A 26,197-nucleotide genomic window follows, 5' to 3' on the forward strand; every position below is an offset into this window, starting at 1 on the left:
ACGTTCTGCTCGGAAGCTCAGGATTCGGGGACCTTCATGTGCAACATGCGCTCTGCTCTGAGGACCTGGAGTGTCAGCAGAATCCCACTCGTGAACGTGGACTCTGATGGGAACATTTTCTACGTCACAGGACAATGGCTGGCTGGCTGGCTGGCTGGCTGGCTGGCTGGCCGATCCCCGGCTGAGGGGGCCAGGTGGCAGCAGCCTGTCCCGGCCTCCGGCCCCACAGCGGCATCGCTTCTCGGCCTTTTGGCTAAGATCAAGTGTAGTATCTGTTCTTATCAGTGATCGCTTCTCGGCCTTTTGGCTAAGACAGCGGTCGCCTCCGTGAGCTATTGGAGACCTTGTCATTGTGGCAGTGTCCCAAATAGTGTTGGAGGTATATTCATGTCTTAAGTGAAGCCTTGTTCAACTTCTTACAGTTGTTCAGCTTTTCACTTGGGAGTACATTCAGCCCCAGGGGTTGGCTCATCGGCTCTCTGTTGGTTTTTACACCTTGACCGGGCAACATAAAATAAGGTAAGCATATTTTAACCAGTTTATTAGTTGTTTTTTACTCTGTTTTAATTATTTATTGGTAGGTTTTTTAGGGTTCAAGCCCGTGGTGCCTCCACCATGTCGGCTGCCAATGCCGGCATGCGGAGGCACCACAGTGTGAGATTCACCTTTCTGGAGAAAGATGGGCATCTCATCCATATGTCCAGATTAGACTTTTCCAGAAAGCTGATACAGAAAGCTCTGAACTTCAAACCGGATGACATTAATTGTATTGTAACTTTACCACTGAACAAAGGTTTTGACGTAAGCTTCCGCTCGGCTGTCCCTTTGAAAGAGTTTTGGACTCGTTTGGAAAATGCCCGAACCCAGTTCTCTGCATTTAACGTGGAAAAGCTGACTGATAATGCTGCCAAAGTAGTCATTGTCAGGATGTTCAATGAAACTGTTAATGCAGATGACATTTGTATGTGGCTGGGTAGATATTGCACAGTTAAAGGCCAGGCTATGAAGGTGAGGGATGAAGATGGCATCTGGAACTGCGCCTGGAGGGTCCCCATTCTACAATGGCAGGACCCCCAGGGCTTCCAGGGCCTGAAACATCTCCCACCGATGATAGTCCTGGGCAACAACCGTGGCTACATTCATTATCAAGGACAGCCGAAGCTCTGCCGCAAGTGCGGTGAGCACGGGCACCTTGCAGAAGCGTGTCAGAAAACAATTTGTGGAAAGTGTAGAGAAATTGGTCATACTTTTGAAGAATGTACCAATGGCAGAAAGTGCAATCTCCGTGGAGAGACAACCCATCTCTTCAGAGACTGTCCAAAGTCTTTTGCCAACAAACTGAGAGCTACAAAGCAAAGTGAAAAAGTTGTCACCATGGAAAAAGAAACGGTTATGGAGGAAATGTTTGTTGAACAAGTTGAGGAGCCTGAGCCAGAAAGTTTGAATCTCCCTCCAAATCCTGTGGTTGGAGGAGAGGAGTCAGGTGAGGAGGGAGAGGGGGAGGGACCTGCAGCTGCCCCTCCTATCAGTGAGGGTGCTGGGCAGGTAGAAGGCGGAGCTAGCTCTCACTCTGAGAGTGAACCATCTCTAGAGAGTGAGAGTGTTAGTGATGACGCCCCCCTCCCCCCGGCCCAGCAGGCTAAGAGGCCTTTATCTGAATCGTCCTCTGAGTCCCCAGCGGTCTCAGAGAAGAGGGGAAGAGCTGGGACCTTCTCAGACAGTTCATCTGTGGAGGAGCCCAGAGTCTTCCCCTCCGATTCCCCCAATGAGGTCTCTTTTCTCAACATTGTTCTCCAATCAACCCCAAGGGACAACAAAGCCTTCAACGCGAAGATGCAGGAGAAACCACAGCCTCGAGCCCGAAGGGGGAATAAGGCTCCAACTCCTCACCCCTCCTTCGTAGGGGTGAAGGAGGAGCTTAATTCACAGGAGATCTGAAACCTGCCCGTTTTTAACCTCCTTTTAACAGCTCTAACTCGTTGGTTTTAGTCTTTTAAAATGTCTTACCTGTTGTTTTTAACCATACTTATGACTCTCACCTTCTCGACCATCAATGTGAGAAGTGTGAAGTCGCAAGTTAGAGCCCAAAGTGTTTTAACCTTTTTAAGCTCTCTGAAGTCAGATGTGTTTTTATTACAAGAATGCTGCATACCGTTTTTAAAGAGCTATAGGAGGTGGGAGGAACTATGGCCTCATGCGTCAGTATGGAGTGGCTCCAATGAGAACAAAAATGATGGAGTGGCCATTTTAATCAACAACCCTCTTATTGTGGTGAAGGGCAGCACTGTGGTGAGAAACGGTAGGGCACTTTTAACACACCTGACTTTTATGGGCACAGATTTGAAACTTGTAAATATTTATGGTTTTAACGACAAGAACGACAGGTATGACCTTTTAGAAGACTTGCAGTCCCACATGCTAGGTAGGGAACCTTTAGTGTTAGGAGGGGATTTTAACTGCATTTTAAGTAAAAATGACAGGAGAGGAGCTGGAGAAACTTTGAAAGTAGACAAAACATCTGGCAGAGAGGAGGGCTTCACCTGGTTCAGTGGTGACAGCACCAGAGCCTCTCGCATAGACTACATTTTATCAAGGAACTGCCCACCAACTGATGCTAGAGTTACTCCTGTCTTCTTCTCTGACCACGCCATGCTCTCCTGCACCCTTTCACTCTCTTCTGGTGTGACTGTAGGGAAGGGTCTGTGGAAACTCAACTGCTCCCTTTTAGAGGATAGGGAGATAGTCAGGGACTACCGGGAGCAGTACACAGAGTGGCAGACCCTTCAAGACTCATACGATTCACGGGCACACTGGTGGGAAATGGTGAAGGGAAGGACCCGGACGTTCTTTAGGAAGGTAGGTAAGAAGAAGAAAGATAGGGACGACAGACGCATGTTGGGACTGCAAAAAAGACTCCAGAGATATTTTCTTTTAAACCAACAAGGATTTGATTTTAATGAGGACATTAGAGCAGTGAAACAGGAGATGTCAGTTTTAGCAGAGATTAAAAGCAAAGGTGTTATTTTAAGGAGTAGGGTTAGAGAAATAGAAGAGGGAGAGAAGTGCACCAGATACTTTTTTAAACAGATTTTAGATCAAGATAAAACTATTTCTAAACTACAAAGAGACAATCAGTGCACAGCAGAAACAACAGATGAAATCATAGAAACCATTGAATGTTTCTATGAAAAGCTCTACAAAGACAAACCCATAAATAACACCACCATGAATGAAGTTTTAGAGTTCATTGAAAACAAAATTACAGACAGCGTGCTTTTATCCCAAGATTTTAACCTTCTGGAGTTAAATAAATGTTTAAAGTCTTTTAAGAAAGGGAAGTCCCCAGGAGATCACGGACAGCCTCCTGCTGATCAGAGACACCATCTGTTATGCGAGAGACAGAAACATTAGGCTGGTAGTCCTAAATTTAGACTTTGAGAAAGCTTTTGATCGGGTCTCGCACCAGTACCTGTTCCAGGTACTGCAAAAAATGGGCTTTCCTGACAGGTTTATAGCTTGGGTGGGACTGCTGTACCGGGATATCAGCAGCAAATTTCTTGTTAATGGGCACCTGACAAAAGCAGTGAATATCAACTGCGGCGTCCGTCAGGGTTGTCCGTTATCTGCCCTCCTCTATGTGCTCTGTATTGAACCACTGGCACAGATCTTGAGAAGGGACCAATGGATCAACGGGGTGGGAATACCAGGGAGTGGGGGACTGACCAGTAAGTGCTTTATCTACATGGACGACATCAACCTTTTATGTACCGACCTTTTATCTGTCAACAGGACGCTGGACTTGACTGACTGGTTCGGACTGGCCTCTGGGTCTAAATTAAACAGACACAAGACCCAAGCCCAATTTTACGGACCATGGACGGCGACTGAACAGACCGGACTTCCTCTGACAGTGACCCAGACAGACATTAAGATACTGGGGGTCAAATTTGACAAGGATGGGGGAGGGAGGACTAATTGGCCAGACAAGGTTGGGAAGGTCAGACAGAGACTTGGGCACTGGCGACTACGACGACTGACGATGGAGGGAAAGGTTTTAATCATCAAATCAGTGATTTTACCCTTGCTTTTATTGATCAGTTGTGTTTTTATCCCACCAAGAAATGTGCTTTTAGACCTGGAACGTGCCATTTTCTACTTTTTATGGGAATCCAAATGGGAACGTCTGAGGAGGGACATCATGAAGCGGCCAAAGGAGAAGGGAGGGAAAGGCGTTCCCGACCTGTTTTTATTCCTGGGAGGAGGATACACCGCCCTCAATATAAGAGCTGCCACGGCCCCATCCAGAAACCCCAAGACGGCGGCCATGGCCCGGTTCTGGATGGGATCCTACCTCAGGAGGCTGAAGTTCCTACCCAGTGATCTTAAAGTGCCAGTGTCTTTTAATCTACCCCCTGCTTATGGTTTTATCCAGAAGTTTTTAAAGCATTTTAACCTTGAAAAGGAGGAGTTGCATGTTTTATCTAACCACCGTTTTATCACCTCTGTTGTGCAGGAGCGGGAACCAGTGAGCCCAGTGCGGGGGCTTGCACTAGGCGAGCCCACCCAAGTTTGGCGCAACGTGAACCATCCTGTCCTCCCGAACCGACTCCGGGACCTGTCGTGGATGGTGGCTCACGAGATTCTCCCGGTCAGGTCCGTTATGCACTCCCGGGGCATGTCGGCGTCCTCAATCTGCCCCCGGCCGGGTTGTGGCGCGCCTGAGTCGGTGAGGCATCTGCTCTGGGAGTGCAGCGCTGCCGTAGAACAGTGGGCACTGGCCAGCTCCTTGCAATTCTCGTGCTTACCAGCGGGGGAGGCCCTCACAGCACAGCTAGTGCTGTATGGAGTGAGCCCGACCCAACCACCATCTGGGGCCTTCGCACGGCAGTGGCTCACTCTCGCCGCCATCAAAGACGCCACCTGGGCCTCCAGAAACCTGCTGGTAAGGAAGCACACGCAGATCCCCCCCGTGGCTGTGATCCGGATGGCAGCAGCGACGGTTAGAACAGCCGTCGCTGCAGGCGGCGGGCCCTAGGACACAGTCACAAAGAAGAATCGCCACTGTGCCCATTCGGATGAAGGAGCTGGAGCCACACGTGGAAAGTTCGAGGATGCAAACGGCCTGGCCCTCCGGGAGAGGCAGGTGGGCAGGAGCAGCAGGGGAGGATCTCCTCTGTGCACCAAGACAGGCTCCCGAGAGACCACATCGGTTCGGGGGGACAGGCTGAGTTGGTCTTAGTAGGGGCTCACTGCGCTCCTGTACAACAGTGGACAACTTAAAGACTGTTTTTAATTCATGCACTCATTTTAAAATGCTTTTAATGTAGGAAAAATTTTGAATGGATTTTATGTCTGGATGCTACCAACCTGAAAATGTGGTTTGATGTCAGAGGGGTTTGAATACAACTGGCTTCAAGTGGTGTTTAATTATTGAATGTCTCCTTTTTTTGTGCATCGTTCATTGTACAAAAAACAACAAACATTGTAATTAACATCTACAGAACAGACTGAAGACATGAAAACACAAATGGCATGTAAGATGACATAAGAAATCTGTGACAATAAACTTTTTTCGAAAGAAAAAAAATCTGTTCTTATCAGTTTAATATCTGATACGTCCCCTACCCGGGGACCACATATTAAATTGATTTTTGAACCTGGGAGATGGAAGAGGGGCTTGCTCCGTCCACTCCACGCATCGACCTGGTATTGCAGTACCTCCGGGAGCGGTGCACTTCTCTGTTCACGTGTTGAAAGCAATGCCGTCAACAGGCCTGCAGGGGTCTAGCCCTTTTATCTGTCTGGCTCAACTTAGTGCTTTCTTCTCTCTGCCGCCCTGGACGCATGCACTGCCTAGCTCCAGCGCATGCCAATCTTGCTCTGGACCAGCAGAGAAATGCTGAAGAACATGCCAATCCTGCTGGAGAGCAGCTGAAACATGCTGGAGAACATGCCAATCCTGCTGGAGAACAGCACAAACATGCCCCCGGAAAGTGACAAACCTGCAACGGTCAGCAAAACAGGAAGGAAGATGAGGGAGCGTCACCTGGGAAGTTGACTAGCAGCTGTGTTTTCTCTCTTTGTGCAGGATTCCCAGCCTTGATGGGGCCACTTTATCTTGGATCATTGTGACAACGTGAAGAAAAAGCTTGCCCCAGGTGCTCCCTCTGAACTGGGGCACCGCAAGCCAGGGAGACGTGGCGGCCAGAGCGCAGGCCTGGTGTGAGCGCAGGTCAGGCATACATGATCAGGAAGGTTCCCCCATGGCGAGGCCTGGCCATTGCACTCCGGTCTTGGGCTGACCCGTGCGAATTCCCCACATGCGGGAATCTCGACTGCGTAATTTCTGGTAGTGGGGGACTGCGTCCGCGCTCTCCCCTGACCTCTTTGTCCAAAACAGCAACCACGTTGAACCAGGCTGTGTGCGGCATCCTAAAACCTGCCTGTAGGTCACTCCGCATTTGGTGGGCAAGCTAGGCCAACGTTCTGCTCGGAAGCTCAGGATTCGGGGACCTTCATGTGCAACATGCGCTCTGCTCTGAGGACCTGGAGTGTCAGCAGAATCCCACTCGTGAACGTGGACTCTGATGGGAACATTTTCTACGTCACAGGACAATGGCTGGCTGGCTGGCTGGCTGGCTGGCTGGCCGATCCCCGGCTGAGGGGGCCAGGTGGCAGCAGCCTGTCCCGGCCTCCGGCCCCACAGCGGCATCGCTTCTCGGCCTTTTGGCTAAGATCAAGTGTAGTATCTGTTCTTATCAGTTTAATATCTGATACGTCCCCTACCCGGGGACCACATATTAAATTGATTTTTGAACCTGGGAGATGGAAGAGGGGCTTGCTCCGTCCACTCCACGCATCGACCTGGTATTGCAGTACCTCCGGGAGCGGTGCACTTCTCTGTTCACGTGTTGAAAGCAATGCCGTCAACAGGCCTGCAGGGGTCTAGCCCTTTTATCTGTCTGGCTCAACTTAGTGCTTTCTTCTCTCTGCCGCCCTGGACGCATGCACTGCCTAGCTCCAGCGCATGCCAATCTTGCTCTGGACCAGCAGAGAAATGCTGAAGAACATGCCAATCCTGCTGGAGAGCAGCTGAAACATGCTGGAGAACATGCCAATCCTGCTGGAGAACAGCACAAACATGCCCCCGGAAAGTGACAAACCTGCAACGGTCAGCAAAACAGGAAGGAAGATGAGGGAGCGTCACCTGGGAAGTTGACTAGCAGCTGTGTTTTCTCTCTTTGTGCAGGATTCCCAGCCTTGATGGGGCCACTTTATCTTGGATCATTGTGACAACGTGAAGAAAAAGCTTGCCCCAGGTGCTCCCTCTGAACTGGGGCACCGCAAGCCAGGGAGACGTGGCGGCCAGAGCGCAGGCCTGGTGTGAGCGCAGGTCAGGCATACTTACCTGGCAGGGGGCGACACCATGATCAGGAAGGTGGTTCCCCCATGGCGAGGCCTGGCCATTGCACTCCAGTCTTGGGCTGACCCGTGCGAATTCACATTCGCATGGGCATCCACATGCGGTCATCTTGACTGCGTAATTTCTGGTAGTGGGGGACTGCGTCCGCGCTCTCCCCTGACCTCTTTGTCCAAAACAGGAACCACGTTGAACCAGGCTGTGTGCAGCATCCTACAACCTACCTGTAGGTCACTCCGCATTTGGTGGGCAAGCTAGGCCAACGTTCTGCTCGGAAGCTCAGAATTCGGGGAACTTCATGTGCAACATGCGCTCTGCTTTGAGGACCTGGAGTGTCAGCAGAATCCCACTCGTGAAAGTGGACTCTGATGGGAACATTTTCTACGTCACAGGACAATGGATGGATGGCTGGCTGGCTGGCTGGCTGGCTGTTCTTCTTTCTCTCAGAGCCATTAAGACTGCAGAACCTCAGGGCACAGGTGGCAGAATGGATAAGGCGCACAACCCATATACACAGGTGGCCAGGGTTCAAATCCAACCTGTGGCCCTTCACTGCATGTGTTTCCTCACTCTCTTCCCCATCTCCAACTCTATCCACTCTCTCCTCTATCAAAAAAATGCCCAAAATAAACCTTAAAAACAAAAAAATGCAGAACCTCTAAGATTGTTTTTTGAATACAAGTTTAGAAATGGAGCTCCATTAATCAAACACAACTAATAAACTCATATTACAGACTGGCTGTATTACAGACATTAAAGAGGAAACTATAATGACTGATTGTAAAATGGCATGATGGACTTTTTACGACCCTTTCTGTTGCTACTACAGCATGAAATGTTATGTGTTCTGTATGATCTTTATGTACATATTTATTGATTTTGTAACTGTGGGACAGTGTCCAGGAAACATTTCCCTACAGGGACATTAAAGTCTATCTCATCTTATCTTATCAAAATGACGGACAACAGAAAAGTCCAGTGCAACATTTCGTGTAATATTAGGCTGTTAGGTAATATATATTCTGTGATTATGTGTGACATAACCATGCACTCAGGCCTGGATACACTGGACAGTGTGAGTGCAGGCCAAGGGGGGGACAGGGGAGGTGGGTCAAATGGCTTTAACACAGTATGAGCACAGCCTAGTGTGAGTGCCACAGATGGTGAGTGCAGTCTAATCTGTTGCCCATGTGCCCAGTACACACACCCGGTTATCTGCCTGGTAATGGGGCTCAGACTGTAAGCTAAAATACAAACTTTTAGGAATTCACTACTTATTTAACAAGTTTTTTTATTCCAGAAAATCTTTTTTTTTTTTAAATATACAGAATCAATATTTACAAAACGATGGGGAAGCGAAACCCGGTCTCCTGAGAGCTAATGGACAAGCTGGTGACACCTGCATTATTTACATACAAAACGAAGAAGACACTTGAAGGGGCTCGAAAAGTCAATAAAACACGTATATGTACGAAACAATACATCAGCTACTGCACTGACAGATAAACCTGTTAAATCAATAGTTAGATTTCATAAAACATCAATGATTCAGTCGAACTGATGCTAAACCAATAGTCCTGGGGTTTCCTTAAATTTCCCCAGACGTGAGCTGAACAACAACTTCTGGAGCATCCGGAGTGACTGAGCCATCACTCAAAAACTCACTGGCCAACAGGATACACCCCAGAAAAGCCCACCCACATGTGACATTTGTGTCAAAACACAAACAAAAACTGGAGGAACGCAAACAAACGATCACGGAGCGCACATGCAAAACAGAGAAGCGAGAGCAAAAGTCTCATCAGTGAGAGAGAAAAAAATTGAACTGTAAACAAAAGAGAGATGTTCAAAATGTAAAGACCAATTATTTGTTTGCAATTTTGAAATTTTACTCTCAATGGGAACTTTTATTTGGCTTGGATCACATTTTTTTGTTCTCAAACGCTAATTTTTGTTTGATACTGAAAAAGTTTTGTTTGAATCTTTTTGACACAAATCTCATTCCATACAACATCTACTTGATTAAACTATGTTCACATAAGGAATTTCATTTTATTTCCATAAACTCATTTAATCTTAGTAAATTCAAAGACCTGCCAACTGCCTTTCTTTCAGCTCACCTTGTATCCTGTATCCGTAAAACTGACGTCACCTGGGCTGCTCCCTGTTGACAAAGATGAAGCATTTTTAATCATAAAATATAAAAACTCTTGTAAAAAAGGCATTGTGTCTGGGCAGGCAGTGGGGGCCCTCAGCAGAGTATGTGTCAGCTTAATTTTTACACGTCAGCATGAATTTCACTTTGAATTTAACCTAAAATAAACGAGACAGAACTGGAACTTTTTGGCAAGGCACATCAGCTCTATGTTCACAGACGCAAAAATGAAGCATACCAAGAAAAGAACACTGTCCCTACTGTGAAACATGGAGGAGGATCTGTTATGTTCTGGGGCTGCTTTGCTGCATCTGGCACAGGGTGTCTTGAATCTGTGCAAGGTACAATGAAATCTCAAGACTATCAAGGTATCCTAGATAGCAATGTGCAGCCCAGTGTCAGAAAGCTTGGTCTCAGTCGCAGGTCATGGGTCTTGCAACAGGATAATGACCTAAAATACACAGCTAAAAACACCCAAGAATGGCTAAGAGCAAAACATTGGACTATTCTGAAGTGGCCTTCTATGAGCCCTGATCTAAATCCTACTGAACATCTGTGGAAGGAGCTGAAACGTGGCGTCTGGAGAAGGCACCCTTCAAACCTGAGACAACTGGAGCAGTTTGCTCATGAGGAGTGGGCCAAAACACCTGCTGAGAGGAGCAGAAGTCTCACTGAAAGTAACAGAAATCGTTTTATTGCAGTGATTGCCTCAAAAGGTTGTGCAACAAGATATTAAGTTAAGGGTACCATCATTTTTGTCCAGGCCTGTTTCATGAGTTTGTTTTTTAAAATAATTCTGTTGAACCACAATTCAAAAGCAATGTCTGATTTTAATTGGTTGATTTTCATTGAATTTTTATCTATTATCACTTTTGTCAGATTCAAGTTATTTCTGTGACCACTGTGTTTTTTTTTTCATTAACAGAGGGGTACCAACAATTTTGTCCGTGTGTGTGTGTGTATATACCTATTTATAAAAAAAAAATAAATAAATAAATATATATATATATATATATATATATATATATATATATATATATATACATACATACATATACATATATATAGGTTGAAATTTATTATGTCTGTTACAAAAGGCATCAGCACCGACTACATTTTTTTAAATAGACACACTTTTTACAACAGGCGAAAGACAAGATTGAAGTAGATAAATGAGCCTCCAGAGCTTTATCCATACAACAGTCTAAAAATAAATTAATCTATTTCTCTAACACCTCTGCATAATTTTCTACACAGACTGAGTGTGAAATGATCTGTAGACAGTCACCTTTACACTAATGGCTGTTTTACTCTTTTAATTACAGAATCTATATCTGTACAATATGTCACAGACATGAGAACCAAAATTTAACCTTTTTTTTTTTTTTTTTTCAAATTTTAGCCTCATAATTCTGTCCAAACTTAAAAAAGAATCTTTACACGTGTTTAATGAAACATTCAGTTACAGCAGTCTCCATCTATATCAGTGTAAACACTTTAATTAGGCTGGTAGCAAGCCTCTGCCTTTAATGTTGAAAATTAACTCATATAAGAAGCATTTTTAATTAATTCTAACATACTGACAATGATGGGAAAACTGCAAGATAAATGCTTTAAAGCTTGTTAACTGAATTTAATTTGAGGGACACTTTGTTAACACAAAATATATTTGCCAGCACGTTTTACTGTCTCCTCTGATCAGACAACCCACACGTTCAAAGTTTTGATGCATTTTACAAACTAATTTAGACTGAGCTAGTCATCAGAAGTTTTACAGTTTTTCTCGTTCGCTTTGATACATTTCTCGAATCATCCTCGACATTTGCAAAACAGTAAGTGCATTTCTCAAACAATTCGTACAGATAGCAAAACACCATGGATTACCTGCAAAAGCCAGTCTCTTCCTCAAAATCCTTAGTTCATCTCTCAAAAGTAAATATCTGTGTCAACGAATACGTCAGTGCCATCAGAATGACAGTCCTTGTGTCATTGTGTACGGATAAGACAGTCAGATTACTTAGTCATGTTGTCACTATAACAGTGTACTCTGGAGGGATGTTCTGATGTAAACTATGGATGAAGTTTTGATGACAATTATTGTAAACTGTAAGTTACACCTTAGTGTATGTGAGAGATTGCAAGAGACTGGACATGATTCACATTTATGCTTTTACTGTTTGTACTGTAATTTGTTGACAGACCATGTCATTGCGATACAGAAAGAAAAAGATAGCACTGCATATCACAAAGGAAAAAAAAGAAAGAAAAAACAAAAGTAGAAATGTGAACACAGGACAATCTTCTTAGGGAAAACTGTACATGCAGTGCTGTAGGAATTACAGTGCAGTCTTCCTACACCTCCTGACGTTCCTGTATGTTGGGCCACAAATTCTCATCCACATCACAACGAATATCTTCTCTTGTGACGCAGCGTGGAAAGAGTCTTTTAGAGTGTCTTATCCAGCCGGGTCATCTGTGTATGTGGCTGGCGATCATATACTTTCCATCTTCATGCTGAGAAAATTCCTCAACCATCAAATTCTCCTCGATCAAATTCCTTGATCATTGGTTGATCCAATGCTTCACACATTTCCCTTTGTTAGAGAAAGTCAAGATTCACCTGGGAGCAATTTACCAATTCAGGACAGATTTAGGAAAAAAAAAGTCTATTAGCTATTATTATTAGCTATTATTAGCTAGCTATTATGACAAAATGTTCAACCGTGTTGCATGTGAAGACTTAAGTGATGAACTAATGCCTAAATGTTGTGAGGGGTGAGACTATTCAGCAGAGACCCATGATAATACATTTATATCAACGTGACAGAAGCAACTGATAATGTAGGAAACAGCAGAGAATTGTACAGAATCATCTGCATGGATGTACCAAAGCATTCACAACTTGTTGAAAGAAATGAGAAACGGCTTTTTTGATGTGCACAAGAGACACAATGATGTGAAGATTGAACGAGTAGTTTTGAGAGTTTCAATTCTGGTCTGAGAAATGGACCAAAGCCACTGAGAAAAACTGTAATATGCAGTACTTTATAAGGTAACTATCCACTCAGAAATGGAACCACAACAACCGTTAAAGATGAGCTAAATGCTGAGTTTTCTCTGTCCTTGTCACAGTGGTAAAACCTCACAATACTGCACAAAACCTTCCCGTTTTAGCCTAAACTCCTGAAGACAAAATTCTTCCACGTGCTCTTAATGTGCTGACAAGTGTATTTAAATTTAGTACTATTGAATACAACAAAAGACAGAAACAGTTATTCATTTTGTGGGCAAAAATAAGGACCTTACAAATATGCTTTAACCCTTTCCTTTGTTTTACACTGTCTAACTTTAATGACTGGTGCATTTACTCTACTAGCATGTTTCAGACTACCATTCCTCCTAACAGAAAATTCAATGCTTTTCTCATAAGTGTGGATATAATAACGTTAAGAGCATATGTCTGCAAACTTGGACATAATAGTTATAAAAACTTGGTCAAAAACAGCTGAACTGCGGTCTGAATCATATTGCGTTTTGCTACGGAGTTCGTGGTCTGATACTCTATTAAAATGGTATTTACATAGAGAAGCAAGCAATGTCAGAATCAGATAAGTAGTATAAAGCTCAAAATAAAACTGCACACTGATCTAAAATAAAGACCAAAAAACTCAGAACTTACTGTGAAACAACACGTAGTCCAGCTCCGTACACCGCTGCTCTGTAGAGAAATGAGAGATGGTGGCTGATGCAATCAGCAAAACTACGCACGGTCTGATTCAACTGAGCATGTGCAGGATTCAAACTGTTAAAAAATGTATTTGAATAATATTTACTTGATTTATTTAAGTTTATGAGTTACTAACACAAAACACTTACATATAATGACAAAAATGGAAGTAAGATTTACTTTTTGCACAGAGTTCATCGATTACATGATTTAAACGTGTATATTTACTTGAAAATTCTGCTTTTCATCAAATCTTAATTTTACATGGTAAAAATTATGAAACAGAAACAGAAGAGAAGAAGTTCTAACACCACTCACTTTGAAGTCAGGCCAACTTTCAGCTCCATGGTACGCTGTTTCTGGTGTAGTGTAGGGGACACCATGGCCCACCACAGCCCAATCAGCTGTCCCAAACCTTGGAGCATATTTGACTTTGTGTCCATCATGATCTTAAACCAGCATGTAAACAGTAGGAATGCCTAGATGGCCATCAGTAGTAAAGGGAGACTAATACCAGCGATGATGTATGTCACTACATGCAAGATGAAGAAGATGTTTTCATGATACTCATCCAGAAGGTCATCATAATAGGCATAATAGTCAATGCTTTCATTCAGGAGGGTGGTGTTATCAGAGATGTTTGCCATTCTTCAGAGTGAAAGCTGAAATCACAGAGATCAAGATTTAGACAAAAACATCACATGACTACAACCATTTTTAAAACTAAAGTTCCTGTAAAGTGATAAAAAATCTTAATTTAAGTTTTTTGTATGACAGGCCACTGTGTTATGGACCACCAGGCCAAATTTCAGTCATGAGAAACATCTCTAAAGTTAAAGAATAAAGGTCCAAAATCATTAACGTTCCTCCAATCATCTTTTCCAGAATTCTTGGAAAAATCCTGCCCTTTCTAAACTCTTTCTATGGGAGCTTTCCCACGCTGATGGGACAGCCTGATCAGCTGTTTTAAAATCAGATTACGGGTGAAATCAAATAAAGAAAATGTATATTTTAAGGTGACATAATAAAATAAAGCCTACTGATAATGACAAAGAAGTAGAAACACAGTGAGGGAGATACAGAAGCAAAACGGATGAGCTGCTGTTGGGAGAGGGGGGGTTAAGGGGGGATGAGGGGGGCAAAATCACTGGTTTATGCTACTTTAATCCTGAGAGAAAAATCCCAATAAAACAGAGATAAAAATGTGGGATTAATGTTGTGATGAAAATAACCCTTAAAAAAAGTCAGATAAACATTAAAAATTGTATCTTTATTGTTGCAACAAGGAATATGATCACTGAAAGCAATGATCATTTTTGTGACCTTTTTTCAGATAAAAGTTAGTTTTGCTAAAAGACAGGTCTATGGTAGTTTTTTGGTATGTTATCCTTGGTGATGACTCAATTACAACTTTTACCTCTTTCCCACTGGTCGAAAAACCCGTTTAAACACGCCAACAGTGGGAAAGGCTCTAATTGGCATTCAGACCCACGTCACCTGACCCTGCAATGGACACAAGTTTTTATCAGCTCGCCTCCGATCAGCTCCAGTGGGAACGTCACACTCGGGTGAACGTGGGATGACTTTGGCGTAACGTGCCTACATCATAATAACGCGCCTGTAACTTGGGATAACAAAAGGACGCTGGTAGCTGAGGGATGAGCATTGTTGTTTTTTGGACTCAGCGTGTGAGATTTATATTTGCAAGATTGCACAGCACTGGCAAGACAGCAAATCAGAGAGCTTCTATTGATCCATGGAGAAGAGGAGATTCAGCGCCAAGTCACAGGGACTGTGTGAGACACAACCATAGACATTTATGCATATATGTATATATATATCTGTGGACACAACTATATACAACATGTGCAACATCGGCACGCTGATGACACACCAGAGGGGAAAAAAACAGCCACACAGCTCGTCTGCTGGCGATCAGACCTGGGTCTGCTGGCAACGGGAAAGGAGTCACTTGCCAATTGTTAGCAGGTTTACCCGTGTTTAAAAAACCCACTTTTACACACTTATTTTAGTGGGAAAGTGGTATAAGAATGGCTTCTTTTATATTCAACTAACTCAGGCTAAATTGCAATTTGCCTTGACTCTGTATGTGTTATTGTAATACCAAGATGGTGGGTACCTTGTGGAAAGCCTTCCCAGAAGAGTTGAAGCTGTTAAAGCTGCAAATAGTGGACCAATGTCATATTAAACTCTATGGATTAAGAATGGGATGACACTTAAATTCATATGCGAATCAAGGCAGGTGGGCAGATACTTCGGGCAGTATAATGTGTTTATTGGGGGGGTCAAATTCTGGACCACACTAAGTTTGAAACCCTGGCTACAGCCCTGATCTTATGCCCTGTTCATATGGGACTAGTATATGCAGGAAGTCTGTGATCTTACTCCACTATGAAATCAACCATGTCTGTAATTTGTGGAGTAAAATTTCCAGAGTAAATGACTGACCATATTTCAGCACACAGAGGTCCACAGGTGAAACTTATCCTGTATGAATGGACATCTCTGTGATTTAGGGAGGAAATTATTGTTTTTTTACAGTCCATGCAGCTTTTTCTGCTCCTTTTATGACTATACAAAATAATTGAGGCTGTGTAGGAGATTTTTAACAAAGTTTTGACACACATTGGCTATTGTCCTCAGTTTAAAGTAACAGGAGAGGTTCATATTTAACGTCCATAATTTCTCTTTCTACATTAACTGAAGGGACGCTCAACTTTCTCTCTCTCCCTCTGTCTGATCAGCCGTAGATAAGCACAGCTGACTTAGACAACCTCCATGGGTGATGGAAGTTAGAGGAGATATTTCACCAGTGTATCAGTCAGGGACAGCATGCTACAGGTCTGAAAAATGTTCATATATATACAGAGAGAGAGAAAAGCCCTTTTGTCTGTCATACACTCTGGTATACAGAAGGAAACATGAAGCAAATGTCACCTGCAGAGTGTAATGTTCACAACACTGCATTTTTAGTCTGAATTAAGAAATAAAAATCCACTGTGCATGTTCATCACTGCAGCCATGCAGCACTCTCATGTTTTCCTTTAGAAATGTCTATAAATCTGAGAACATTACAGACTAAACTTATCCTGTCAAACACTGATGTCAGGGGTCATTCACAAATTATCAGAGTGTTTTTAGTCATTGTTTCAGTCCACAAAATTAACACTAGTGAAAGTAAAAGCTCATATTTAGATGTTAATAGCAGATTTTTTTTAAGAAAGGAAAATCTGGACCATCTAAAATTTTTATAGTCAGATCATACAAGGAATTAAATTATTATTTAATTATAATAATTTAAGTATAGCCACATTACACCGCTGATTAAATCACTTTAATCAAACACACAATTCAGTCAGGCATCACAACAGGCATCCCAGATAGTTGTGGTCAGCCGTATACTAGCTTTAACCTAGTCTTGGTTACCATAGAACCACACCTGTACTGAACCTTGACCTCTGTGGAGTGTAACGCCTACTCTGTAGTGTTTACCGTCATCATCAGTGCGTTTGATAAAGTCAGGAAAGTGTAATATTTCAGACTCAGATCTGACAGCATTTGAATGATGGAGGAAGATGCTGACACTGAGAGATACTCTAACAATCCTGCAGGCTATCACAGAGACACGCTTGGATTTATATTCATAATATTTACAAGTTATCAAAAAGTGTCTAACATCTAAATCCTTAAATAGTATTTGTAATAAGATGACAGTTCAGAGATGTTTCAGTGAGCAGATCTTACCTGGATGAAGTCTCTTCACTGATGTCTGATGTTTCTCTGCATCCAAACTGTCTTTGCTGATTATGGTCAGTGATCACATTCACTCATGATATAGCCCTGCTCTTTCAAGGAAGTCAGAAAAAAATAAGTCATGAATGATTCTGTAACAGCTATGAAAGAAAGAAACTAACATCATTACAAACCTTGTGAAATAAGGGAGCAGAGACCTGTCATGAATATAGCTAATTTCATTGTGGTTTCCTCTTTAATATTTATCATCATAGCAGAGAAGCTGAAGGAGAGATATGACTGTCGCATTTTCTCATCTCTGTTGATTCACTGGTACTGTGCGTTCAGAACACACAACAAAAAAATAATCATGGGGCCTGATTGCATGACTTATCAAATTTAATAGGGCAGCAGTTAACTGATTCAATTTTATCCAATCGTTCTAATCGAGTTTTATTTAAGGTGTAAAGCTCAATCCCAATCTTAACCCTCAGTCTCAAAATGCACGTTCCCGCGAATTGCGAGGGCTGTCCCAATCCTCTTGAGAGTTGAGGGGCGAGTTTGATGGCTTTATCTCCCTCAATTTTGAGATGTTCCTGGAGCTCCCTTGGTATTGAGGGTTATCACTCAAAGAAAGATAGCGGCGAATGCGGGGAAGCAATCAAGCTACAAATGTAAATTTGTTGGTAATAGAGATCTAAAAATTAGGAAAATCACTTTAATATCTTAGTTTAATGTTATTTTATGGATTATTTGCTTTTTTGTAGCATAACATTTACTTTTATTTTTACAATTGTGAGCTGGTAACCGTGCCGTTGCAGACACGCCTACGAGTTACAACTAGGGTGGATATATGTCCGGCTTTAGTCCGGATAGTCCGGAATTTCAATGCCTTGTCTGGTGCAGCCTTAGTCCGGACACTTATTTATCCTCCTATTGGAGGACGTAACGCAGCATATTGCCCATTGCTCTCTTTCTCTGCACATCAGTACCGTGTTTGTATGTTAAATATAATCCTGGTAATGTCCAGTGTTGACCAAACATAAACTTTACCTGGCCGAGATCTGTGCCATCCGTGATCAGTGAATTGTGCTCAGTGTCCACTTGCTCTCCTTCTCTCTCTTTCTCTCCTGATACTAGCTGCACAGAAACTTTCATCACGTCTATCCCGTAAATTCATTATTCTGCAACCTCTCTTAAAGTTCCTGCGCTGGTTCTGATCAGAAATTATTTTATGTTGTCAAACTTCCTTGTACAGATCAGCTGTTTTAAAACCCAAATCGCAGGTGAAAACAAATGAAGACAATGTATATTTTAAGGTGATTTAAAAAAAGATGATAACACCGAAGCAGAAACTTAAAAAAAAAGTCATACAGAGGAGGAGAAAGAAGCAAAACGGATGAGCTGCTGTGTGTGAGGGAAGGTGAGGGGTGAGTGTGAGGGGGCAAGGTCAACTGCTTCAGATTGTTTTTATTTTGAGGAGAAGACCCCGACGGAAATTAAAAATATCCTTAATATTGCAACAGGGCTTTGATCATTAAACTCCATGATAATTTTACTAACCAAGAACTGTGTCTTTTACATGTGACTAACTCGGGCTAAATTGCAAAGACACTGTATTTCTTATTATTGTAGTAATAAAGGCCTGTCCTTTATATTTATTTTAAGATACTTTTGAGTATTGTTAAGTGAGTAGGCTATGTTTGGGCGATAGTGGGGGGCCTCACATCAGAGTCTGTTTAGAGCCCTTGGCCAGGGGCGGTCCTGGATCTAATTGTCCTTCAATGAATAGAGTATCTTAGGCCCCGTTCACACGGAAACGAATTCAGGTGTATATGCAAAAGTTTTTTGTCAGATCGGCATTTCATTTACACGGAAACGGCGTTTCGGGTGACTGTAAACGATACTTTTTGAAACTGGGTCCCAGAGTGCATAAATCCGTAAACGAATACTGTTTCGTCTACGTGTGAACGGCTATCTGCATCTTTGTTGAAACGATTACGTCACACACAGCGTAGCGCCCATAAGGCGCCTGCGCAGGTTAGGCCAAAACAATAATAGCGGACTACACGGTTGTGTTCGTGCTGCAGAAGCCACAGAGCTTGTTGTGGCTTTTACAGAAAAATCTAATGCTCCTTTACCACCACCGCGAAATGCATACACCATATGTTCTTAAATCCAATGCGGAGAACAACCAGAAGGGCAACTAAATGGAAGTTTGTGTTAGTTTTCTGTGATATTCTTCTTCTACTCTGGTGCATTTCTGTGGCAGCATTACAGCACCACACATAGGCTTGGCATATGTACTACAGCGTTTTCAGTTGTTTCAGTGGTTCCGTGTTAACGCGGATATTTCCTGAAACGATTCCAAAACGAAACGGCAGTATAGCGTTTTCGTTTCCGTGTGAACGGGGCCTCAGAATCACTGTATCGTTATACCATCGTTATCATGGACAAAATTGTATTGTAGTGGGGAACAGACTAGAGTCCTTTTTGTTGCGATTACTGTTGCTTCACTAAGTGCTGCAAAGTGTCCTCCTGTTTGGTGCTGTGGAAATGGCCACCCTAGTTACAACTGGTGTTACACATTAGATAATGGCCATGTTATACAGTGAATTTCAGCTGGATATGTCCGTGGTCGTGGTGTTTGTACATGCTATTTGGTTGAATATTAACACGTACGCATTCTTCTTCTACTTCCTCTGAATCCACAGACAGCGGAGTTTTGGCACATTATTGTCCTCTACAGTCTGAAATCGTAACTGCTGTTAAGGGGTGTCTCACTTCCAAGTCACGAGATGGCCCTTAGACTTGGTTTTGAGGGGCAAGATAAGACTGAGGGTTGAGCTAGAGGGTAAGATTGAGGGTTAAGGGGAGAATTGGGATTCAACCTTAGGCTAATTACTCATTTACTTACTTACTTACTTATTTACTATCTTACACTCTAAAAATTCTGTGTTATTTAATCAACACAGTTTCTGGGTTGCAAGGGTTGAGTTGTATTTCTGTGTAAATTTTCAGAAATTATCCCATTTTCTGGTTGAAAGGGTAATTCCAATTTCTGGGTTGCTTGAGTTAATTATATTTCTGGCTTAACATATCAGAGTAACCCATACTCTGGGTTAACACCCTGTTGCTCAAAATTTTCCAAAAACCATGGGTGAGACTGTCAGTGCATCTGTTGGAACCGGCAGGCAATGCATCTATCATCACTTCCACATGTGGCGAACCCTGTCTGTATGCGACTGTATCTGTGGCTCAGGTTATATAAGAGTGGCTCATGCTTTCTGTGTGAGGGCTTGTCAAGCTCATTCAACTTGTCTGGGAGCCATTCCTCATCACTATTCACCACAAACTAAAACTAAAAAAGCACCAAGAAAATGCAGACTTCCCCCCTATCTCCTAGCCCTATCTCCCAACCCATCATTCTGTATTAAATAACCCACAACTCTAGTTAATATACCCAATTATTGGGTTGACGCGAATAGCACTATGCGCATGCGCGGGGTGTGAGCACAAGGGACGCCAAGCTCCTGGCAAAAGTATTTGAAATGTGGATAAAAAGATACAAAGCGGACTTTACAAGCTATTACAAGTGGAGTTGTGCTGAAACTTAAAGTAAGGTGTTATGCCTCGGAGGAGGAAAGACAAAGAGGGAAAAACAAGGTCAGAAACTACGAGTGAAACAATGGAGGAGGAAACAGGAGCGGCTGCAATCATGACAGGTGCTACGAATCAACAACTATCTGAGTTGATTCGCACGATAATGAGAGAAGAGATTGGTGTGGTGTTAAACAAACTGCAACTACAACTAGATGGACTCAGAAAAGATATCTCTGAGTGCAGTCGCAAAGTCGGAAATATAGAAGAAGTGCCTGGAAAGCCACAGTAGGAAATATAACCTGCGTGTGTTTGGCCTGTCAAAGGATGCCGAGAAAGGTAATCCTACAAACTACATGAACACTCTCTTTAAGGAGCTGTTTAAAGGCAAACTCCAGACAGAGCTTGTTGTAGAAGTGGCGTGCCGAGTTGGCCCCCAGGTGAAGAATGGAAACAGGGCAATGATCGTGAGGATGCAGCACTACATGGTGAGAGAGGAGATCCTGAAAGTAGTGAAAAAGGAGCGTACGCTGAAGCATGGAGAGATGAAACTTCAGCTCTTCCCTGATCTGACCTTGGACATGGCTAAGCAGAGAGCAATGTTTCGGGGGTAAGGGAAAACCTGAGGAGAGCAGGCGTGAGGCATGGAATTATTCACCCGGCTACATTAATCGTAACTGTGGAGGCTGGACAATCAAAGAAGTTTACGGATCACCGGGAAGCAGAGGAATATTGGGAGTCAGTGATCAAACCAGGACTGCGGCCCCCAAAACCTGACTGAACATTGATAAAAAAAACACAGCCAGCAGGTATGAAGTAAAGGCAAAGGATGATAGACCTAAGACTATAGGCCTGCAGTGGGACTGTGATAATGACTATCAGGTAAAAAGTTATGAATTAATGATAATGATGATGATAGCCACTGTGGAAATTATGCTACCAGAACCACATGATAAATAGTAAATATAACAGGAGATGGTGTTTGTACCATGGTGTTAGTACCAAGTCTGAGTGCAATATTGCACTGTGTGTGTGAGTGTGGGGGTGTGTGTGTGTGGGGGTGGGTGTGTGTGTGTGTGTGTGTGTGTGCTTTACCCCTACACAGAATAGTTCAGCTTAGTGTGATAAGCTGTGTAACATTCTCCTGCATGCAAAGGGACAAAACAGGACTTGCACCACATTTTGGTCTCGCTGTGTTGGCCCCTGCGTGTACACACCCTACACCTTCTTGCTGGTCTCAACTTCCTGCTGGTGGGCTGCAGGAGTTCAAGTTGGTGTTTTCCTATCTGTCCATCTAGCCTGCTCTCTGGGTCACAGTTATACGGTGCCCTTGGAGCACGTCAGCCTTCCTGCAGGTCCCCACCCCCCTCAACTCCCACACCTGCAACTTACTCCCCCCCATCTTCCTCCTCACTCACATGTTGCTTTGCAGTCCAGGACTTCACTACCCTTCGCATGAACTCCAAGAGAGTCTTACACTCCCGTGGGTTTCTGGCCCTGTAGAGGACAAAGGCGTTAAACATACATATTTGAAAGAGATAGGCTACAAACTTCTTGGACCAGTTGAAGGACTTTCGGATAAAAGGGTAGTACGCGATGTTCTGGTCTAACTTATCCACCCCATTCATGGAGGAGTTGTACGCAACAACACATTCTGGCTTTAGCAGAGAAACCTTTTCTTTATTACCCCTCTGCCACACATCCACCCTCTGCATCCTGTCTTGGTGGCAGGTTGTCACCATCTTCACCAACTGTTTGTCCCGCCCTGCTACTACCATCACCCTTTTATTGTGCCGCACAACTTCCCCCCCCTCCCAGGTCAGTCTTTGTCACCTCCCTGATGATCTTAGGTTCCCCCTATTCTTCCTCAGTGTTCCACAGACATTGGTCTGTACTCTCAGGAGACGCTCACACAGTTCTATGGAATTGTAGAAATTATCCATATACAATGTATAACCATGACCTGGAAGACGATCAAGGAGAGTGAAAACTATCTCTGGCAGAGTACTAGTTTCCCCGACATAAGGCCGCATATTGAAGCAGTACCCTGTGGCAGAGTCGCACAATGTATAGGATTTTATCCCATATTTCACGGGCTTTTGTGGGTTGTACACCCTGAAAGACAGGCGCCCCCGCCACAGCATCATACCCTCATCTATGCAAATGTTTTGCCCTGGCTGATACATTTACTTGAACTTTTCCACAACTTAATCTAACACTGGGCGGACTTTGCACATTCTATCAGTCCCATCCTGTGAAGAATTATTGTTGAAATGAAGGAGCCTCCATATAAGTTGAAATCTATTTCTTGACATAGTGCGGCTGAAATAGGGCGTTGCATCTACCTCATCTACACTCCAGTATAGTTCAAGGTTTGGCTTTTTGACATATCCAGTGAGAAAACTGAGTCCAAAGAAGGTTTTCAGTTCTGGGACTGACACTGGTTTCCACGCATTACTTCTACTAAATGGTAGGCTGTCAGGGTGTGCTTGAATATACTGACTTGCGTACAGGTTGGTCTGTTCCACAATAAGGTGGAGCAGCTCATCAGTCAGGAAGAGCTCCAGGAAGTCAGCTGGCAGGTCGGAATCCAGCTCCGCGGCAGCGTTCTGGGGTCCAGGGGCTGCAGTGAAGGGGACTTTATTTGGTTGCCAGTCGCCCTCATGCCAGCCAGAATCTGCAGCTGGGGGCAGCTTGCCACCTCCTTGCCCATGACCACTGCTCAGTGCACCACCTGTAAATTATAGAAATATATACAATTACCGTAAAAATACATTTTTATTTCTGCGGTGTTTTGTGGAGAAAAATACTTTTTTTTTTACCTTTCTTCTTCGTACTGCCAACAGGAGTGGGTGTGGGATCTCTGCTCGATGCACAACCTGTAAATTGTAAATTCCCACATCAGTACTGGCAAAAGATATAATAGATGAAGTGGTGTTAATTTTGACAGCAATTTTTGATTTTAGTCTTTGTTTTAGTCTTTAGATTAAATGCCTTCAAGCCTGTCAAAGTTTAGTCATTTCTAACCTTTATAGTTTTAGTCGACAAAAACATATCCTTTTAGTCTAGTTTTAGTCCATAAAAAGTTCTCACATTTTAGTCCAAGCATTTATTCTCTTGTCTAAATCTGGTACCAAATCATGGTAGTGTGTTATCTGCACTCTGCCAAACCTGGGGTCCCTGCTCTCTACAGCTGAGAGATATTAGAGCTACAGATGATAACATCTTGACAGATTTACCCAGAGTGGAGAAATATCATGGATTTTGAATGTCTGATGAAAATTAAACTACATTTTAGTCATTTTTAGTCATCTTGACAAAAACTAAAGTTACTTTTAGTCTGTTTAAGTCATCAAAGATCATTTTGGGTTAGTTAGAGTCTAGTTTTAGTCACAGAAAAAAAGGGACTGGGGGGGGGGGGTCAAAGCGATCAAAGATGGCTTCTTACCTACTTTGTGTATTTCTGGCACGTCTGTGGACGAGGCTCTGCTGCTCGCGGTGGATCCAGACGGCAACCACTCATCTGACGAATCCGGGTCAGGTTCGCTGAATTCATCTGACCCGGAATCGTTGGCTGGGCTGGGCTGTGGTGAAGCAGAAAGGCACCGTGAGCTTCGCCGAGCTTCCCCGCTCGGTCCGGGTTGTTTGTCGGTGTGTTTTTTAGATGGCGTCCGTTGTCTCCGTAGCTTCACTTGCAGCTCTTCTCCGTGTTCTCCGCCGTCTTTTCTCACGATCGCGACTCTCTTGCTAGACAAACTACCACGGTGACACATGTACTGTTCGAGTGTGAGCTGCCTATACTTGTCCGATTTCAAACATTGCGCCATTTTTCTGTTGATCCTCTCCGTCTGTCCAACGGCCCCTTCCGCATTTACAATCCTCACCGTCCTCTTGATACTCTTTCCAATATTCTCCTTCTTTCCAATCCTCTGTCTTCTCTCTGTCTTCTCTGTTTTTTCTCATTTTTAATGCAGATACGAGGATGATTCTTACACACAGGGTCCACCAGACTGCCTCCAAGCCCGCCCTGTTGAAAAACCTAATTGACATCGATAGATGTCATTGGCAGCCAATGAGTTAAGAGGAGGTGGTGATTGCGGTGATTGCGTGCAGCTGTGAGAGTGCGGTGCAGGGGAGGTGCCCAATCTCTGTGACGACACAAGCAAGAACACCAAGCAGGAAACAGACATCCGGAATATTTTCAAAATAAAACTGAAGAGGCTGTACTGAGTTAAATGGAATAAGTTTGACATATCTAGTAGTAACAACTGAAACTCTAATCCAGGTAATTATGAGTATCCATCAGGACTCGGGATCAGCAGATATATTAAAATATATTAAAAATCAGATCAGGTTTCATTATTTGAGATATTTCATTTTGTACTGCAAAAAAACACAAAAAGTGGATTATTTTCCATATAATAAATAGTAGAAAAGTGGGGCTTTGGGGGTGTTGAGAGTCTTGGATGGGTCAAAGATTAACAACAGAATTGATGTGATTGCGTTAATATTTTTTATGTAGTGTCAGAAATACCCTCTGGACACCTTCGAGGCAAAAATGACCCCATTGACTTCCATTAAAACCAGGTTTTTTAATCTCACTGTCATTGCAGTATAAAATCATGCATTCTCTAGTGTCAACATTTCAATGTGAAGAAGTCTAGTGAAATTTGACATTTTTACAGTTTTCCACCAGATTCAACCATTTACTCATTGTAGGACCATGCACCAAATTCTTGTATTTTTGCCTGTTATATTATGGAGAGGTTTTATGTGTGTGTGAGAGAGTGTGTGTGAATCTGTAAGCATGCACTGGGGCATCTTTTAAAGGATGTGTTTCATGTGTCATTGAAGAGGTGAGTGAGTAAAAACATGGCCTCCTGCCTTTGCTGTAGTCCAAACAACAACAAGAACAGTTGTTTCAGGTGTGTAGATGCACCTGGCTGCTTCCCTAACAGGGAGTGGAGATGAGACATGGGATGGAGACCAGACTTGCTCCTTTCTAGCAGGGGTGGATCTATGGGCAGGCCTGAGTGTGCACAGGCCCGCCCACATTGACAGCTGGCCCACCCAATCAGATGCATGGAAATTCTATGATTGAATAAATCAAAGAAAGAATAAATGACAATTAATTTAATGCTCTTGGAGAAATGTAAAATGTCTACAGTCTGAACTAAAAATCAATAATATTCAGAACTTCCTCCATTACTATCACACATGACTGACGTTCCGCAAGGTCAGAGTTCACGCTCTCGGTGTGGCGCACAGTAAGCTAGCAGCCAGAGGGGCGATGGCTAAACAGCTATCTTTAAGCCACGTTAAAAAAACAACGTCTGGAGAATGACATTTCTTTGGACCAGGCCGTGCCTAAGGAGATTATGCAAGATTATGCAAGATGAAACATTTGGAAATAATGGAGAAGCCTCTACATCCAGTTTGGCTAACGGCAACACGCAGGAGCCCACGCTCCTACAACGTCTGGCCTTGGCGGGCACATCCTCGCCACCAACTGACCTATCTGCCCTGGAAGAATGCTCAGCCA

General features: G+C 43.4%; 1 non-coding gene and 4 pseudogenes across 1 annotated transcript; all 5 read left to right on the top strand.

Moving 5' to 3' along the window:
* Nucleotides 1-233: 233 nt before the first annotated feature.
* Nucleotides 234-473, top strand: LOC121505098 (annotated as a pseudogene).
* Nucleotides 474-5,563: 5,090 nt separating this feature from the next.
* Nucleotides 5,564-5,740, top strand: LOC121505092 (annotated as a pseudogene).
* Nucleotides 5,741-6,228: 488 nt separating this feature from the next.
* On the top strand, nucleotides 6,229-6,380 carry LOC121505085 (annotated as a pseudogene).
* Nucleotides 6,381-6,710: 330 nt separating this feature from the next.
* Nucleotides 6,711-6,901, top strand: LOC121505090. Its single transcript, XR_005991520.1, has one exon. It is a non-coding gene; the product is annotated as a U2 spliceosomal RNA (small nuclear RNA).
* Nucleotides 6,902-7,400: 499 nt separating this feature from the next.
* Nucleotides 7,401-7,582, top strand: LOC121505084 (annotated as a pseudogene).
* The last annotated feature ends 18,615 nt before the right edge of the window (nucleotides 7,583-26,197 follow it).

The sequence above is a fragment of the Cheilinus undulatus genome, linkage group 22, assembly GCF_018320785.1.
Source record: "Cheilinus undulatus linkage group 22, ASM1832078v1, whole genome shotgun sequence".
Classification (NCBI taxonomy): Eukaryota; Metazoa; Chordata; class Actinopteri; order Labriformes; family Labridae; genus Cheilinus; species Cheilinus undulatus.